The following is a 19,859-nucleotide window of genomic DNA, read 5'->3' as shown; positions in this document are numbered from 1 at the left end:
GGATTGGGTAACAGGGTGATGGGCATTAAGGCGGGCACGTGTTGTGATGAGCACTGAGTATAATATGCAACTAATGAATCATTGAACACTACATCAAAAACTAATGATGTACTATATGGTGGCTAACTGAACATAATAAAAAAATTTAAAAAAATAAAATTGTATTTTTAACAATGAAAAAATTATCAGAATGTTGATTTTTTTTTAAAAAAATTACCAATATATATCTGTATCTGTATATTCATTATTTTAACATTCAAACTGCAAATGAAGGCCAATTTATATAAGCACTAAAAAAAAAAGCTTTACTTTGTTTTAATCCTGGGAACAATACGATTATGTAAAAATGTCCCTTTAGAATGGAAAGTTATAAAGAGGAAGTGAAAAATCATGTGTTCTGTGAAATGATTTATGTTCCCTTTCCTCCATCCTGCTGTCTCTCTCTCTCTCCCCACATATACAAACTCACAGATGTATTTAGAAACATAACCATTTAAGATACTCTGTGACCCGCACTTTTCTTTTTTCAAAATAACCGCCGAGGATTCTGATGAGTAAGGCAAACAGCGTGAGCCTGTGAGGGCAGGGGAAAGCCATCCAGGGCTGACTGGGGGGTGGGGGGGTCTCCGAGGTGTCCTCAGGCTGTCCCTTCTGTCCTCGTCACTGAGCACCTTGTATCTCAGAGAGCACATCTTGGTCAGAGACGCCGTTGGAGTTGCAGCTCTTACTGGTACCGCGAGCAGCCCTCCAGCCAGCAAGAAAGAGGAAGACACAGAAGACTCAGGCCCCTCCCTTTCAGGGAGCCTTCTCTTCCTGGAAGCCAAGAACCACCACTGAGTCCCCACAGAGTAAACTCAGGGCAGCACAGAAATGGTGAAGTGAAGTGTTTGTTCTACGTGGCCAAAGGCCTAGCTAAAAACATGCAGTTTCTATCAGGAAAGGGGGGAAAAAAACAGATACTGGGGCTCTTCGACGGTCTCTGCCAGAGATGGCTTCCATATTTGGTGGCTGTTTAATATTCTATTTTACGGAGGTATCAGAATGCATTTTACTACGTTAGGGAATTTCCGAATTTATTATTATCTTACACAGTTTTATAATAAATAAATTTCCTCATAAATACGTCTTGAAATTTCTCTCTGATAATATTACTGGAATACTCTCAGAACTGAAATGACAGGGTCCAAAGCATTAAAATTTAAATCTTCTAAGTAGGGTAGTGCCAAAAAAATTGTCCAAATGTGCACTCCCCTTGAGCTGAACGTAATATGGCCCATTTTCCTATATTTTCACCAGCATGATGCATCATCTATTTTGTTCATTTATCAGGCCCAAATCCAAATTACTCAATTTTCGTTTGCTTTCAAACTTGGTTAGGCGTCCTTTCGCATGCTTATGGGTCACTGTAGTCAAGTTAAATGTTAGCTGGGGCTTCGTCTCGGTCTGCCAGCCCTGAGTGGGGGGCCATAACCTTCCAGGAGCTGCTTGCTGGGCCACCGCTGTGGCTCCACGCCCCACCAGGGCTGTTGCTCTTACCGGAAAGGCACAGCCTTACATGAGAATTTGCTCACCCCTCTGCCTGAACCGATCAGCCTTCTCATCCCCACGACGACCTGACTTGCTCCTGCCCTTCTCGGGGCATCCACTAAAGGAACACCTTATCAGCAGCCTCACTGCTCTAAACGAAATAGCCAGCCTTGTCCTGCTTCTGATACTCCCTACATTCTTACCCTTCTTGATTATTTTTCCACAGGACTGATTACTTGTGACACAGGATGTCATTTACTACCTATATGTGCATCTCAACCCATAAGAATATAAGCACCACGAGAGCAGTGATTTGTTCTCTGTTACGGGATTCACAGAGTTCAGAGCAGTGCCTGGCACAGAGCAGACCCTCACTTCTTGACTAGATGAATAAATCCATGTACAAAACATGATGTTGTGGAGCTCTGGAGATAAAATACGTATTTTTGCAAATGGCTTTGCAATACAAACTATTTTCTTGGCAATACAAAACTTAGGGTTTTTTTTTTTAAGTTAGTGATTAGTTTGTTGTTTTTTTTTTTCCTATTTTATCAAACCTATTTTTTTTTTCTAGATTCTTCTCTGGGAACATCTATTATTTATGTGCTAAAAATTCGTAATACATTTTTTCCTTCACAATCAAACATCATTCCTTCCATGAACAGTGTTGGTGTGATTGTTCTCTGCCTGATGTTATAGTAGCTGTCAGGAATGTAACCATGAACAAGACAGACAAGTTCGCTACATCCACGGAGCTTACTTCATATAGATAGCTAACACACACAGCTAGTGTCTGAATGCTTGTGTCCCCACAATTCATGTGTTGAAATCTTATTGCCCAGTGTGACGCTATTAGAAGGTCTCTGGGAGGTACTTAAGGTCATGGGCTGGGCCCTCAGGAATGGCGTTAGTGACCGTATAAGAGGCTACAGAGAGATCCCTGACCCCTTCCCCCACATGAGGATTCAAGGACACGTCTGCAAGGGCCTTCACCTGACTGTGCTGGCACCCTGGTCTCAGGCTTCCAGCCTCCGGAACTGTGGCAGTCCATTTCTGCTGTTAACAAGCCACCAAGTCTATGGTACTTTGTAGCCCACATGGACCAAAACACATGTCAGGTTTTAAACTGAACTAAGAATCTTAGTCCAGCTCTGTTCCTCTTTCTAGAAGCATTGTGCTGATGGCTGGTACTTCCATTCACACTCATTGTCATTGCCAGAAACCTTGCTTCGCAAGTTAATTTCTTCTTATTTTTCTCCTTTTACAACAAATCAGTCACCGACACTGCCAATTCTACTTCCTGACTTCCAAATCTCTTCTGTTCTCCCCATACCCACTCTCTCTGATTCATGTCCAACAACCTTAACCTTCATCGGAAATAGTGCATAGACTCATCCCTGGTCAACCTCAACCCACATGTGTCTCCTTTGGAAATGTAACTGGACTTCCATCAGAGAGACTGCTCTGTATGGAATGTCAGCCATCAGTCTACTAGCTCCCTGTCCTCAGAACCATATGCAAACCTGGTCTCACAATTCACACACTCTGTTGTGCCCTAACTCCCTTCAACTTTTCCTCTTCCATCTGGAAGCCCATCTACGATGACTTACCCTTCCCTATGTCATGCTCTCTGTGTGTCTATGTGTTCTAGGTGCCCTTCTGTGTCCTAATCTCATGCCCAGGAATGACCACACCCATTTCCAGAACCCTTTTAGCTGTCTAATCCCTGATTATGCCTCATAATAGTAGTTTAATAATAATAAAAAATAGTCACAGTGGCAATATGTGCAAACAGGAGAAAAAATATTCATCTTGAATGTTTTTATTTATGCTAGGAACTTGGTAAAACATTCTATAAACATTTCTGCACTGAAGATTCAGCTCAGATACCAGCTCCTCAAAGAAATTTTCTTTGATAATTTTCTCCCAACTATTGGGTACTCCTCCAGTATGTTTTCACACGTGTTAAGAGGCAGTATGTATCAGACAGGGTCCACACAAGACAAAAGACACCACTCCATATAGATGAAGCAATTAAACTTAATACAGAGATTTCAGAGTCTGGTGTTCAAACACTGAAAACAAAAAGAGGGAATATGGAGGAAACACTAAGGTGATATCTGCAGGAAGCACCTGGCAGTCAATTCTAAGGTGGAGGGGTAGTAAAAGAAGGAGCTGAAGTTATCAAAATAAAAATGCTGCAAAATTAGGATGCACACCTCGGAGGAAGGGGCTCGGTGGAGTGCTGTTGGTGTTTTAGAGCCTGGACATGGGAGTGCCAGTTCCTCAGCAGGTGGGATTAGGTGGGCTCTAGAGTGATGGGATTAGCCTGGATCAGAAACTAACCACTACTTCTGGAGCGAAGGGTCACTGTGGACAGGAACCGAGAAATAAGTAGGTTCTTCTCTCACCCTGGTTTTCTTATCTCTGTCTTTGCTCCTTAATGGCAGAACCTAATGGGAGGTAGGCTGACCAGAGTAATTTGGAGTTTGTAGAATTCCATCCCCAGTACCAGAGAGAAGAGTATCATGCCTGGCATTGTCCTCTGTTGCTGGTCAAGTTCATGCTGCTCCTCTCTTCTTGATGCTACAATAGTATTACCACCACCAACACCACCACCACAACAAAATAATAAAGAGAAAGGTTGTTTACCTGTGTCATTCAGGATTCAATCAGAAGACAGAAGCCTCTGGAAGTTAGTAAAATGGTCTATGTGAGGTTGATGCTTCTTTGTGTATGGCTGGAGCCAGAAGTCCACCGGGCAACCGAAGATGGATTTGAAGTGAAGGGAGCAAGACAAGCGGAAACCTGCAAGGATCAGATAGAAGCCAAGATAATGGTCATCAGCCTCTCACTGTTTCCAAGCCTCCAACTTAGAAATGGACGTGTCCTGCAGGAGAAGCTCACACTAAACTCACACCTGGAGCTAAACATTCATCTGACCCAAGAGTTGTAAAAGCTGAAGGAGAAACTCTGGCTGGACCTGGAGGAGTTGGGAACTGGCTATTTTCTCAAGCCAAGCATGTGAGTGGCAGCTTATGTCCTTCACTGACCATCCATGTTTAAAAAGCACATGGCTACTGCTTCCAAATCTTCCAAATTTCATGAAAAATATCTCATATGCATGAAGCTAACCTGAAAATTTGCATGGAAGGAAATTTTGAGAAACCTAGTTCTAGCTTAGCTAAATGGATGTAATATAAAACTAAAAATGTGACCTGCATATCAACACTATAAATATGTATGTATATATGCTTATAATATTGATTTTCTCTTCCCTTCTACATTCTTTTTCTAAATGATGCCATTCAATTTCATGGTGGTTAGTATCATCTATATGTAGAAATATTCTCATTGTATATACTCGACAGATTTGTCTTCTAAGTTTCATAGTAATATTTAACTAATTACCAACTCAACATCTCCTTTGGAGCATAATTCCAAAATTTAATTTGCATACATTACAGGCAGACCTCAGAGACACTGTAGGTTCAGTTCCAGACCATTGCAATAAAGCAAATATCTCAATAAAGCGAATCAAATGAATTTTTTGGTTTCCTAGTGCAGACAAAAGTTATGTTTACACTATATTGCAGTCTATTGAGTGTGCAGTCACATTAGGTCTTAAAAAAAAAAACAATGTGCATACCTTAATTGAAAAATACGTTATTGCTATAAAATGCTGATCACCATCTGAGCCTTCAGTGACTCATAATCACTGATCACAGATCACCATAACAAAAATAATAATGGAAAAGTCTGAAACATGCAAGAATTACCAAAATGTGACACAGAGACAGGAAGTGAGCAAATGCTGTTGGAAAAATGGTGCCAAAAGATTTTCTCAGTGCAGGGTGACCACAAGCCTTTGATTTGTTAAAAAGGTATCACCCTGACCTCACTCCTCAATTTTGTCTTCTCACACACGTTTAGTAAATGATACATGTGTAGATCCAGAAAGTGGGGAGTTACACTTGATATCTTTCTCTCCTGCAAACTCCACTTCAATTTGGTCACTTAGATCTGTTGACTCCCTCTCAATTTCATCAATTTCTCACCATCCTATACTTTCAGCCCAAGCTGAGACACCATCATCTCTCACCTGAACTACCACAAGCATCTCTTAATGTCATTAAAATACGCAAATTCTCCTTTTTTTTTTTTTTTTTTTTGTTAGAGGAAACAGTGGGGAATAGAAAGAATGGATTTTGTGATTATGACACTAATCAAATTAGATGGATCAGCTAATGGCATTCTGTAATGGGCATTTCCTGTACTGTTGGGAATATTTAATTCTGCTATAGAAGACAGGAAAGCAAATAGGATGGATGGAATTCATAAGAAGTATTAAGCACAGATAGTAATATACTAGAAAGTAAATGTAAGAGTTCTAGGTAAAACTCAAAGGAGAGATTTAGTATATATAATGAGTAAGACATAACTTGTGAGACATGGACAGAATTCATATGATCTGGTAAATACAGATAGTAAGTTAGTAATATGTGAGACATGCCAAAGATAGAAAAAAATAGAAGATGCAGTAGAACAAAAATAGGCGGCTTAAAGATACAAAGGGATAGAAAGACCCCCATCATGATCACACCACCTTTAGAGAAGAACTTTTTCTAAAGTTTATTTTTTTAATTAATTTATTTTTTTAAGATTTTATTTACTTATTTGACAGAGAGAGAGACAGCAAGAGAGGGAACACAAGCAGGGGGAGTGGGAGAGGGAGAAGCAGGCTTCCCGCCAAGCCGGGATCCCGATGCGGGGCTCGATCCCAAGACCCTGGAATCATGGCCTGAGCCAAAGGCAGACGCTTAACGACTGAGCCACCAGGCGCCCCGAGAAGAACTTTTTCACATCAAAATTGGCCACCATTTGTTGTCACCCAATATGGTTCCATTTGGATTCTACATATGCTCTACTCGAGAAACAAAAATAAGACCAGAGGCTGTTCAACAAGGTGACTGGCAGCTTCTCTTGCCTCAAGTGCACTTCCCCTGCAACTCCAGGGCGGGTAGGTGTGTGTCGGTAGATGAAGAGATTTTCCTCTGTGACCCTCCATTGTTCTGACTGCAAGGCTGGTCGTCATTGCCAAGCCATCTGTTGCGAAGGCTGACACAGCAAGAGAGAAGCAGGATTTATAAAAAATGTCCACATCAGGACTCAGGGAGTGTGGCCCTTTTACCCATCTTGCGCTATCTGAGTGTATTCCCTTACCTCTTTTCGTTCTTGCTTCTTGCTCAGTATTTTAATTAATCCAATAAGCTATGTTATTTGGTCATTTTAATTTGGTCTGTAAGTCTTTTTGTTGTGTGACCTCTGGGACAGCGGGGTGGTTAGTGTCCTTGACGGCTATCACTGTGTCATGGTAACTCCCCACAAAACGAATACTCAGTGACTGTAGGGGCCTTTGGTCTTGGAAGGAGACGTGGGAAGGAGGCAAATGCTTCTCAGCACCATGATGCCACGGCTGTTAACTTTAAAGTCGGCTCAAAGTCAAATTAATAAAATAAATTTATAATCTGTAATGAGACTAAACTATGTATTCTTTGGGAGAAAATTTGATAAACTTGTAACTGGTATGTTTGCCCTCAAGTAACTGGTGAGGAAATCCATCTTTAACTTTCACTGTTGGAGAGAAGGAGGAAAATTCCCCATCTCAAGATAATGGAGCCCCTGGTTTTTACCGGAGTTAGCAAAACCTAGGCAGGAGAAAGCCTCCACCAGCATCAGTCAAACATGTGAGGCACCGGACTTGGAAAGATCCAAGGAGGAAAAAGGAGCCTGGAACTCACTGGGGAGTTTCAGTTTCTGAAGGAAGGCAAGTCGAAAAAATGCTGTTATGACAAGTGGGCTTTGGAACAATTTGGATTTTGAAGATAAGGAGAAATGATATCAGTACCCAACACGTACACAGAGCACACATGGGAACTCCCAAACTAGGGCACACAGGTGCACGCACGCGCACCCTGGGGTGCGAGAGCAGGAAGGCAGGCCTCTCTCAGCCCCACTCTGTCCTGCTTCCATGGGTTCTCCGTCTCACAAACGTTTGATCCTCTCCTAGAACTCAGTGACAATTTTCAGGAAAAACACATCCTTGTTTTCTAATAATTTTAGAACTGGAGAAGGAGGGTTTTGGCTTCTTCCCTAACTGAAGAAAACCACTGAAGAGAAGACACCCCCTGAGCATGAGGAACCCGGAGACTCACATTTTCTTAGGCAACAGGTGATGTCCTCACAGGCCAGCAGGCAACAGGAAGGAGAGGCCTGCCCAGCCGAACTCCTATGAGAAGCCCCGTCTCCTGATCACATCAGACCCCGCTCCCACCCCTGCCTCTGACTAGTTCTTCAGACAGCAGCCAGAGGGACCTTGGATCAAATACAGAATCCTCAACAGGCCCTCCTGACCTCGCTCATTCATTTCATACTGTTTGTGCTCTCTGAGTCACACTCAGCCGAGCGATTTCTCACCTTGGGGCCTCCACACACTCACACGTAGCTCCCTCTGCTTGAAATAATCTTCCTGTCAATGTCCACGGGCTTAGCTCACACGCCTCCTTCAGCCATCCCTTAACAGGTACTTCTGCACAGAGGCTTGTCTGACCCCTAATATAAACTAGGTGCCCTGTTATCTACTTGCATTCAAGTTAGCGATTTCTTTCTCCTTCAGCGCACTTGTCACAGTTTGGATTAATACACCTCCCAATGTGGACGGAATAGGCTCCATCAGAGTCAGGACCATGCCTACCTTATTCCCATATCACAGCTCCTACCTGACCATGTGAAACAGAACTGGTGCTCAGAAATATTAACGAGATGAGAAAAACTCCCCCAACTAATATAGATCTTCCCCCAAATTATGTGGATTCGCCGATGCCACAAAGACCGGAGAGTATGCTAGATGGGAAGGAAATAAAATCATATGTAGATAATAATTTGAATATCCTTTTTGACTCAAAGTGTTTTATCTTCATGCCAAGATACCAGAAGCACATCATTAGATACACGGTCTTCATGATTCTTTTAAGAGTGTTAGATATTGATAAGGACTCCTAGAAAAATAAGAGTCATGACTTGAGAGACTCATTCCACGTCTTTCCAATTCTATTTGAACAAGAGAAAATCTTCTGAACAAAGAGATTTGTAGCTTTCAGAATGGATTTCCTTTCATTTCCATTCAGATCACTGGGTGACCCCTCAGATCAACCCCGCATTTGCAGGGAGAGATGCTGATAACATGCGGAAGCTTTCCTGACGTGGGACCTACACAGTGATCTATGCTACCTCGGAGGGGGTCATCTTGGTGACACGGCTATAATATTACCTCATGAAGGACTCAGAGATATCGTCCAGTTCTGATTTCTTCCTAGAGTATAACGCAGTCAGCTGTGACGATCTCAACTTCATTATATCGCCCCTGGCTTCCGAATACAACAAATCATCCCATGACCCCAGATCATGACTTGCTATGCTCAAGACAAAAACATGTCTTATGTATAAAGTGGGGGTTATTTGTATCCTTTAATAATTTTTCAGTCGTTGTTGCTATTGTTTTTAAGTCCAAAACTAATATAAAGTGATATTATATTATGCATCCTTAAAGCTTTCAGTTGTTTGTCTGCTACGAGAGAACTCATCTACCCAAGGGATATGTTCAGGTAAAGCGCACTGACCACTGTTGGGATTTGTGGGTGATGGTTAATTACATTCTTCTGCCTCCCACTGAGTTCTAAGAAGCACACACACTATTCAGGGAAATAGAAATAAAAACAGCCGCTTTGTTACCCATAAAATTGGTGTCCTCATCGGATTTTGAACACCTTCAGCCTGAAAGTGGGGTAAGCGAGCATCCCATACCAACAGCCTCCTTCTCGAGGCATTCACAGTCCCTGCTGTGCTGAACTCACTTCGCGGGAGAGAAAAGAATGAGTATTTTCTAAGGACATGTCCCCCAAAAACAGGCAAGCAAGAGGTCGGACTCAGTACATGCAATATCATCTTCCAATCCCACAAATTAGAGAAATCACTCTGCTTCCCACAAGGAGAAGGGAACAGAAAGATAGAAGGAGCAGAGTTTTCCTGGTGTTATTCCTTCCTGGTTAGCAGAACACATCCTTTGTAGGCCATTAGAAATCAAGGAAGAAAGAGACCATGGTTCCAGGTAACAACTTTCCTCTTTTTTCCTAGCTCTCTAGTTTAAACACCTCTTTCTGCTATGAGCTCCCCTGACCACACAATACAGACAAGTCTATGTTATTTCACTTCACCTGAACCCTTGGTTGCTATCCACAATCATTTAGGAAAAAAAGTGGGGAAAAGTGACATTTAAAATTTAAAGGATGGTAAATTGCATGAAAAAAAGGGAAAAAAACTGTGTAACATACACAAAGTAAGCTAGTTTATTCACTAATTGCATTAAACATTTTTTTGTTTTATAGCATTATAGAAAAATATAAAAAAGCAAAAATAAAAGCAATGCAAACAAATTTTGTTACAAAAAAGAAAATTAAAAAAATAGCATAGATTACCTGCCTACAGTGGATACCTGAGAAGCAAATTAGTATCTTATCCCTTTTTAAACAATATGTTCCATAGTTAGAATAATTCTCGTTTTCCTGGTTATTAATGTTTTGAAAGTAGCTATCTGTGGGTCTGAACCAATGCCAAACTCTTTCTTTGGGTTTGTATCTGCCTCTGCATTTTAGCCAGGCAGGTGTCCAGGCAAAGGGTTAGACTATCATGGAAAACAGGCAAGTGCAGTGATTGGTAAACAAGTTAAGGTTAAGACTGACAGATCTAGGAATGGTTCTGGCAAAAACTGAAATAGCCACATCTTGAGTGAGAAAGAAGGTAGAAGTGAGGAGGGGCCAGCACCTGGCCCCCACAGGAATCAAGTGATTGCCTTTTATTAGTCAAACTCTGTTTTAATACAACCAAAGAAAACTCATCCCCACTCACTGATGAAGACATAATGTAGAAAGTAAATTCAAATTTTTTTGGTTCTATTTTCTCTCCTACTTTAGTCACATTTAATAGACATTTGCTAGCAGAAGTGAGGTGCTTGGTACTGTGCTAGGAGCTGGAGCTACAAAGAAAGGGAAAATGTGGTCCCTGACCTCAAGGCACAGACTGCCTAGGGGGGAGGCCTCTCATGAACAGGTATTCAACCTTCAAGGTGTGCATCTGGGACCGAGGGGCACACACAGAATGGGCAGGAGGAACAGCTAACCCAGACGTGGATGAGCAAGAAAGGCTCTTGAAGTGGAGTGTGGTACAATGTGTCAACGACAGATCAGAAAGGATGGAGAAGATAATTTCAGGTCACAAAAAAAATGTCCCAACATAAGTACAAACATAGACGAAAGGTGTTAATGTGGTGTTAATGGGGATTATGTCTCTTTTAAGTTGCTGGTTCCTGAAATGTAAGCTGTAATCATGTCTGTTTGCCTGGGACTCAGTCAGTACCTTCCATGAGAAGGAAAGATAGTTTTTGTAGCTGGGGTCTTAGGCCATGTACACAGATCATTGCCTAGATTTGCTCCTTTATTTTATTTTGTTTTTTAAGATTCATTTATTTATTTGAGAGAGAGAGAATGAGCGGGGGAAGGTGCAGAGGGAGAAGATCTCCAGCAGACCCCTGCTAAGCACAGAGCCTGGCTGTGGGGCTCCATCTCACAAGCCAAGAGATCAGGACCTGAGCTAAAACCAAGAGTGCACCACCCTGGCGTCCCTGCTCCTTTATTTTTTTCAACATACTATATGCTTGAATCTCTTGCCCTCTGCATACCCCTCCCCGGCCCCCAACTCTCAGTCTGTTAACTGGTGTTCTTGCCGCTAAACTTCCCCATTCTGTCCCTTTCTTTACTGCAGTGAAGTTTCCACTCTCCCACTACATTTATTTTCCTAAGTCTCCAGATACATGAGTCCCTGGGTCGTCACACTGCTTCTACCTGACAATTCTATCTTTATTAATCCCTACGAATTTGAACTCCAACAGGTTGCATGCCAATCTCCTGGTCCAGACTCTTCCTTCTGGCTCCACCTTTGACTACCTGCATTCCTAAGCATGCAAGTAATAAGCAATTTTAGGAAATGCCAGATTGTAACCAAAGTGTATATCCTCAGGTCAGAATATTGTTTGAAGAAATGTAGGAGAAAAAGCACCAGACCAGTCAAATAGGTGAGGCAGAATTTATTCCAGACTACAGCAGTAGGGGACAGAGACCGATCTCAACTGGGACAAAAGGAGGGAGTGATTTTAAGCACTGGGGTGAACTAGCAGAGAAGTGCTGGAGGACACGGGTGGAGAGGCTAGGTAGTGCGTGAGGCCATCCGTGTTTGCTAACTGGAACTTACAGAAGTGAAGCTCCTGCCTTCTCATGGAGACTAGAGGACCAGGGCTCTATCTTTCCTGATAACTTCAAAGAGATAGCTCTCAGGTCTTTGAAACAAGACGCTCCTGGACAGTAAAACCGGCAAAAGACTAGCAAATTTACATTTCAAGGAGCAGGGAGGGAATTCACAATTTCAAGTTTTCTAAATTAAATGCTCAAAGAAAAGAGAGACTGGGGCCTGGACTCAGAAAGAAGTCTGCCTCAAATGCAGTCAAGCCAAGGGGAATGTTAAGTCTATCTTGATCAGATATCAAGTTCATTACATGCAGTCCCAAGCCCATAATTCTAAGCATTAGAAGCTGATTTCTTTAAAGACCATGTTTGCATCGAAATATTCATGATAGGCTCAGAATCATATTGACTATTGCTGCTATATTTTGGAAAGTAAGATAAGCCTCTAATGCAGAGCTCCCCAATAAACTAATAACTGTTGAGTCTTAAAGTCTTATCATGCATCTATCTATCTTCAAACAGGGTTATACCAACACATTTCCATATCCTTACATCGTGCTTACTCTGGGGGCAACTGGATGAAAGGTACATCGGATCTCTGTACATTCTTTCCCCTCCTATTTTATACCCTTTATTCGGTGGGCCCTTGTTGAGAATCTGATGTGGGAACCTAGTGTCCTATAGGTTGGATGAGACTTCTGTGTGGTTGGTAAAGACAGAAATGAAATAACCACATTCATCAATGCTGAAAGCAAAAGGTCAGGGGAAGGGGCTTTGCCTGTTGCTACAGACTCAGGGGAAGAACTAGGGGACCCCAGTGCTCCTACCACCCCAGAACACAGCAGGAGAGTCATGGCCTAAACAGCTTGCGTTTCCACGTGTGGCCCACAGCCACTCCGGTGTGTATGTGCGTGAGCATGTGTAAGTGATAAAACTCACATAAAATAGAATTCATTCTTTTAACCATTTTATAGTGTACAACTCAGCGGCTTTTAGTGTATTCATAGCCTTTGGCACCCTTCACCCCTCCCTAATTTCAGAATATTTTCCTCACCCTAAAAGGAAACTCTATGCGCATGAAGCAGTCACTCCCCAGCCTCTGCCTTATAATCTTTCCATGCCTATTTGAGACACTGTCTGTAAATGGGACCATGCCACATGAGGTCTTTCAGGTCTGGTTTCTTTCACTTAACATAAAACTATTTTCAAGGTTCATCCATGTTATAGAATGTATCAGTACTTCATTTTTAAAAATTTATTTGAGGGGGAGGGGCAGAGGGAGAGGGAGGGAGGAGGGGCAGACGGAGAGGGTCACAGTGGGTAACCATAATTCTTTGAAAGTAAGATCCACTCTACTCCTTCTGGTATTACACACTTGTCCTGGGAACGCGGGCTGGTGTCTTCAAGACGACTACCAAGTTGGGGATTAAGGGACTAAGTTAAAATGCTATGAAGTTCTCTTACTGAGATTCAGCTGCTCTGTTCTTTTTAACTAAGCATTCCCCTGGTTGCTGTAGGCTTTTGAGTAATATTCAGAATTCCCAAAAAGGTGATTCAGCTTTTACCAGTTGATTCATGGCTACTGTTGCTGAGACAGACTTTTGGAGCTCCCTACTATGCCATTTTCACTGATGTCTGCTCTGTGTATGCATTTTTGGTAAATTCCTATGAATCCATAATTATTTCAACATAAAAGTAAAAAAAAATCTAGATTTTCCATACATATTTGATGAATTATCAAATGACAAAGGGTAATAAGAAATAAAATACTAATAGCTAAGAAATAAAGTACTATTTAAAATGTGTTTATTTAATACATTCAAAATGGATTAAAAACCTAAATGTGAGACCTGAAACCATTAAAAGCCTAGAAAACACAGGCAGTAACCTCTTTGTCCTTGACTGTAGAAACTTTTTTTCTAGATATGTCTCCTGAGGCAAAGGAAACAAAAGCAAAAGTAAAGTACTGGGACTACATCAAAATAAAAAGCTTCTGCACAGCAAAGGAAACAACCAACAAAACTAAAAGGCAGCCTATGGAATGGGAGAAGATGACATATCTGATAAAGGGTTAATATCCAAAATATATAAAGAACTTATAAAATTTAACACCCCCCAAATAAATAATCCCATTAAAAATGGGCAGGAGACATGAATAGACATTTCTCCAAAGAAGATGGCCAAAAGACACAAGAGAAGATGCTCAACATCATTCATCATCAGGGAAATACAAATCAAAATTAAAATGAGAGATGACCTCACACCAGTCAGGATGGCTAAAATCAACAACACAAGAAACAACAGATGTTGGTGAGGATGTGGAGAAAGGGGAACCCTCTTACACTGTGGGAACGCAAACTGGTGTAGCCACTCTGGAAAACAGTATGGAGGTTCCTCAAAGAAGTTAAAAATAGAACTACCCAATGATCCTTACCTAAAGAATACAAAAATACTAATTCGAAAGGATACATGCACCCCGATGTTTATAGCAGCCTTATCAACAATAGCCAAATTATGGAAAGAGCCCAAAGGTCCAAAGATGTGGTATATACATACAATGGAATATTATTCAGCCATTAAAGAATGAAATCTTGCCATTTGCAATGACATGGATGGAGCTAGAGAGTATGATGCTATGTGAAATGTCAGTCAGAGAAAGACAAATACCATATGATTTCATTCATATGTGGTATTTAAGAAACAACAAATGAGTAAAGGGGAAAAAAGAAAGAAACAGAGAGGCAAACCAAGAAAACAGACTCTGAACTATAGAGAACACACTGCTGGTCACCAAAGGGGAGGTAAGTGGGGGATGGGGAAAATAGGGGATGGGGATGAAGGAGCGCACCTGTTGTGATGAGCGTCAGGTGATGTATGGAATTGTTGAATCACTATATTGTACACCTGAAACAATATTACACTGTATGTTAACTAACTGGAATTTAAATAAAAACTTTAAAAAGATAAAAAACACAATAAAACAAAATGTATTTATTTTTGCTTCCTTCCAACAGTCAAAACGTTAAACTATATATACTTTGTCCATTTTGTTCAAAAAATCTGGTAGAGAATTTATGAGCACAAACACATCAATTATGTTAAATTTGTTAATGTGGATCTTTTCCCATTTCTACCCTTTCCCCAATCTTTACTCTTTCCCCAATATTATGAGACATTAAGTATATGTTACTATCTTCAAAGAAACATTACTATCAAGCCACGGCTTCAATTCAGATGCAATATATATATATTTTTCCATCTCTGTAGATGGGAATAAAGTAGGGCATATGTTTTTTAATGTAAAAACAGACAAGATAACTTGAACGCAGCAATTACCTCAGCTGCCAATCAGCATGTTTTTATTTTATTTCCTTTTGAGACAGTGTTGTTTTCTATATTTGTATGAGAAATATTTAAATTGTAGTTTCTCTAAGAGGCATTTATTTCAAGTGTATGATAAGTGCTGATTCTGCAATTATTGCTAATTGGACAATTTCCAAGTTGCTTGCTGTGTTGAGAGCCTCATGATTTTGTCATATTCCTTTCTCCTTTATACTTCAAATTTGTGGAATGAAAAATATACTAAACTAAAATTACACTTTCAAATACATCATACTATAACTAAACTACTTTCTAGGCTTTACAGATGGTGTAAGCTCAAAAGTGACAGGTCTTGCAGACCAATGACTCCTCTGAGCCAATGAGGCAGAATCATGTAAAGGTTATTTATGGTACAAAATTTAACTCTACTCAAATAATAAAAAAAATATATTGTTTTCATTTTTAGTATGAAGCTACAACATACATTTGAAAATGAAATCAGAATACAATTTTTATTTATTTTTACTTTTAATAAATATGTTTATATTTAAGGTATACAACATGTTCTGTTATACATATAAATAGTGAAATGATTACAACATTCAAGATAATTAACATATTCATCTCATCACAGAGTTATCATTTTTTTAATATGTGGTGAGAGCACCTGAAATCTACTTTCTTAGTAAATTTTTGGGATAAATATAGTATATTTAACTATAGTCATCATACTCTACATTAGATCTGTAGACTTATTCATACTACACAATTGGAACTTTTCACCTGGTGACCAACATTTCCCCACACTTGTAACTACCATTCTAATCTTCACCTTCTACATATACAACTTTCTCAGATTTCACATATGAGTGAGATCATGCAACATTTTCTTTCTGTGTCTGGCTTATTTCACTTAGCATAATGTCCTCCAGTTTCATCCATGTTGTCCCTAATGAAAGGATCTTCTCCTTTTTTTTAAAGATTTTACTTATTCATTTGAAAGAGAGACAGAAAGAAAGAGCAGAGAGAGAGAGAGCACACAAACAGGGAGGGGCAGAGGAAGAGGAAGAAAGAATCCAGAGCAGACTCCTCACTGAGCACAGAGCCTGACGCAGGGCTCAATCCCACAACTGGGAGATCATGACCTGAGGAGAAACCAAGAGTTGGATGCTTAACTGACTAACCACCAGGCTCCTGGTAACGATCTTCCTCTTTATGGCTGAATTTCTTTATCTATTCATTCTTTGACAGAATTTAAGTTGTTTCCATATTTTGGCTATTGTGAACACAGTTCTCAATGAACATGGGAACACATATATCTCTTACAGGTACTGATTTCATTTCCTTTCAGTATATACCAAGAAGACCAATTGCTAGATCATGTATTGTTCTATTTTTAATTTTTGAGAAACCTCCATATAGTTTTCGATAATGTTTGTACCAGTTTGCGTTCCCAACAGTGCACGAGGGTTTTTTTGCTCCACAGGCTCACCAGCCCTTGCTATCTCTTGTAATTTTGATATTAGCCATTCTAACAAACATGAGGTGATACCTCATTGTGATTGTGATTTGAATTTCCCTCATGATTAGTGACATTAAACACCTTTTCATATATCTGTAGGCCATGTGGATATCTTTGGAAAACTGTCTCTTCAGTTCCTCTGCCCATTTTTTAACTTTTTTTTTTTTTTTGCTATTGAGTCAAATGAGTTCTTTTATTTTTTATTTTATTTTATTGATATTTTATTTTATTTTATTTTATTTATTTTATTTTGGATATTAACCCCTTTAATTCATATGGAACCACAAAAGAATGAATAGCCCAAGAAATCCTGAGAAAGAAGAACAAAGCTGGAGGCATCACATTTTCTGAAAAGAACATGTATTCTGCTGTTTGTTGGATGGAATATGTAATAAATATTTATGAAGACAATCTGGTCTAATGTGTAGTTTAAGTCTAATGTCCCCTTATTGATCATTCATTGTTGAAAGTGGTATAGTGTAGTGGCCCCTGGGTGTCTCAGTTGGTTAAGCGTCTGCCTTCGGCTCAGGTCGTGATCCCAGAGTCCTGGGATAGAGCCCCTAGTCGGGCTCCCTGCTCTGTGGGAGGCCTGCTTCTCCCTCTGCCTCTCCCCCTGCTTGTGTGTTCTCTGTCTCTGTCAAATAAATAAAAATCTTAAAAAAAAAAAGAAAGTAGTATAGTAAAGTCTCTACTATTATATTGCTATGTATTCCTCTCTTCAGGTCTGCTAACATTTGCTTTGCATATTTAGCTGCTCCTGTGGTGGGGGCATGCATGTTTATGAATGTTAAACCCTCTTGCTAAATTGACACTTTTATCATTATATAATGATATTCTTTGTCTCTTATTACAGTCTTTACTTAAAGTCTAATATGTATATAGATACACATGTGTGTATATATATATATCTTCCCTGCTTTCTTTTGATTTCCATTAGCATGTAATATCTTTTTATAGCCCTTCACTTTTAGTCTGTGTGCACCCTTAAAGTGAAGTGAGCCTCTTGTAGGCAATATATAATTCACCCTTGGTTTTTTTTTAAGATTTTATTTATTTATTTATTTTAGAGAGAGATGGGGGGGGGGCAGGTGGGGAGGGAAAGGAAGAGGGAAAGAATCCCAAGCAGACTCCCTGCTGAATGAGGAGCATGACTTGGGGTCATGCTCACAATATCACAAGCTGAGATCATGACCAAGAGTCAGATGCTTAACTGACTGAGCCACCCAGGTGCCCATGAGTCTTGTTTTTTAATCCATTCAGCTACTCTACGGCTTTTGATTGGAGAATTTAGTTCATTTACATTTAAAGTAATTATTTAATGAATATGGCCTTACTATTGCTATTTTATTGTTTCTGTTTTGTAACTCCTTTGTCCCTTCTCTATCTTCCTTTATGATTTGATGACTTTCTGTAGTGGTATGCTTAGATTCTTTTCCCCTTATCTTTTGTATATCTATTCTAGCTTTTCACTTTGTTGTTACCATGAGGCTTACATAAAACACCTTATATTTATAGCAGTCTATTTCAAACCAGTAACAACTGAAGTTCATATGAATACTAAAGCTCTACATTTTTACTCTCTCCTCCCAACATTTTATGTTTTGATGTCACAATTTACATCTCTTTCCTTTGTGGATCCATTAATAAATTATTGTAGTTATAGTTATTTTTAATACTTAGCCTTCTGAGCTCTTTATCAGGTAAATCACTTATTGTCATTTCATTAAGATCTGTTTCTGGAGTTCTCTCATCTTTTTTTGTGAGGGGAGAACATCTTTTTCTTCATCTTCCTTGACTCTCTGTGTTGACTTCTATGCCTTAGATGTAACAGCCACATCTCCCACTCTTGACAGACCAGTCTCATTCACCCTGGCCCAAGCTCTTGATTCATTTTCAAACCTCTGTGATTGTCCAAACTACCTTCTTTGTTCTTAGTGGCTCCCAGTAGTTGAGGGAGTGCCCAGACCTGTCAGTGTCCCAGTGGGGGAGAAGCCCAGTTAGTACCTGGATGCAGGCTGATTGGAAGCCAGATATTCAGGAGGTGGCTTTTAAAGTATGCAAATAGGCCTCTTCCAAGGAAAAACTGGAAGATAGACACTTTTGTCTGTTCCCTCTGTGCTGAGCTGGTTAAGAACTGTTTCTTCACTTGCTACAGTCCTGTGGGACCAAGGAATAGTCAAGAGGTGCTTCCCTTGGGTGGCAGCCACAAAAGCTGGAGTCCCAGACATGTGCACAAGCTCTCCCAAGGGATATTCTAGCTACATGGAGGAGGCCAGAGGAAGCCCCCTAAGCCTCCCAGGTGTCGGGGGAGGATCATAGTCATCCTGACCTTCAGGCAGCAGCTTTAAACTATGGAAATAGGCCTCTTGCAGACAGAGACTGTGAGATTAGTGTTTCTGTCAGCTCTGTTCATGCTGAGCCCTGGGAGGAACTGTTTCTTGCTCTACTATAGTCTTGTGGTTCTCATGGATACAAGTTCCATTGTTTTTCAAGATATCCTTTTTGGGGGGCTGTCCTTCAGGTGGGAGTGTTGACAGGTAGGTGCTGGATATTGGGTCTAAACCCTCTGTTTCTCAGGTTGCAGCTGGGAATTGGGAGTTCCCTCTGGATGGTATGTCACTGTGCCAAGGGTGAAGTTTACAGCAAGAGTGTCTCAGGCTTTCTAACCAGTTCAGGGTGGGTGGGGTGAGTATTTTCCTTTGTTGTCTGCTGGATATGTAGGAGTTGCTTGTTTCATTTCTGGATTTCTTTCAGAAAAAATTGTTCTGTGTGTAGCTGTAGATTCACAGTGTCTTGGGAGGAAATGAGTTCATGATCCTCCCAGGTGGCCTTCTTGAACTAGAACCTCTTGTTTTATTTTTTAAAAATACTTTATTTCTTTCTATATCCCAACTGTTTCACACTTAGTAGACACTCAGTACCAGTTTGTTTAATGGATGAGGTACCAGGGTGGGAACAGTTATTCATTCCTAAAAGACTATTAGATAAAGGTTTAATTTCTCCATTGTTTTATATGATGAGATTTTAGCTCTTCCAACCCACCCCCTGGCAAAAAAAATGTCAAGACTGGTCAATAATGAAGGGAAAAAATACTCCCATAATCACAAATAAGGACGGAAAGAATTATAGAGAGGGTG

At 40.3% G+C, this 19,859-nt stretch overlaps 1 long non-coding RNA gene across 1 annotated transcript in view; it reads right to left on the bottom strand.

The window, feature by feature from the left end:
- The window catches only part of LOC118013167, a 37,991-nt gene extending 33,662 nt beyond the window's left edge, over positions 1-4,329 (bottom strand). The window contains exon 1 of the long non-coding RNA XR_004679943.1: positions 4,180-4,329. This is a non-coding gene — a long non-coding RNA (uncharacterized LOC118013167). The remainder of the gene's footprint in view (positions 1-4,179) is intronic.
- Positions 4,330-19,859: the final 15,530 nt, after the last annotated feature.

This window comes from Mirounga leonina, unplaced genomic scaffold, assembly GCF_011800145.1.
Source record: "Mirounga leonina isolate KUSES-001 unplaced genomic scaffold, KU_Mleo_1.0 Mir_153, whole genome shotgun sequence".
Classification (NCBI taxonomy): domain Eukaryota; kingdom Metazoa; phylum Chordata; class Mammalia; order Carnivora; family Phocidae; genus Mirounga; species Mirounga leonina.
Note: the sequence above shows the minus strand (reverse complement) of the source record. Positions and strands in the feature narration are given on the sequence as shown.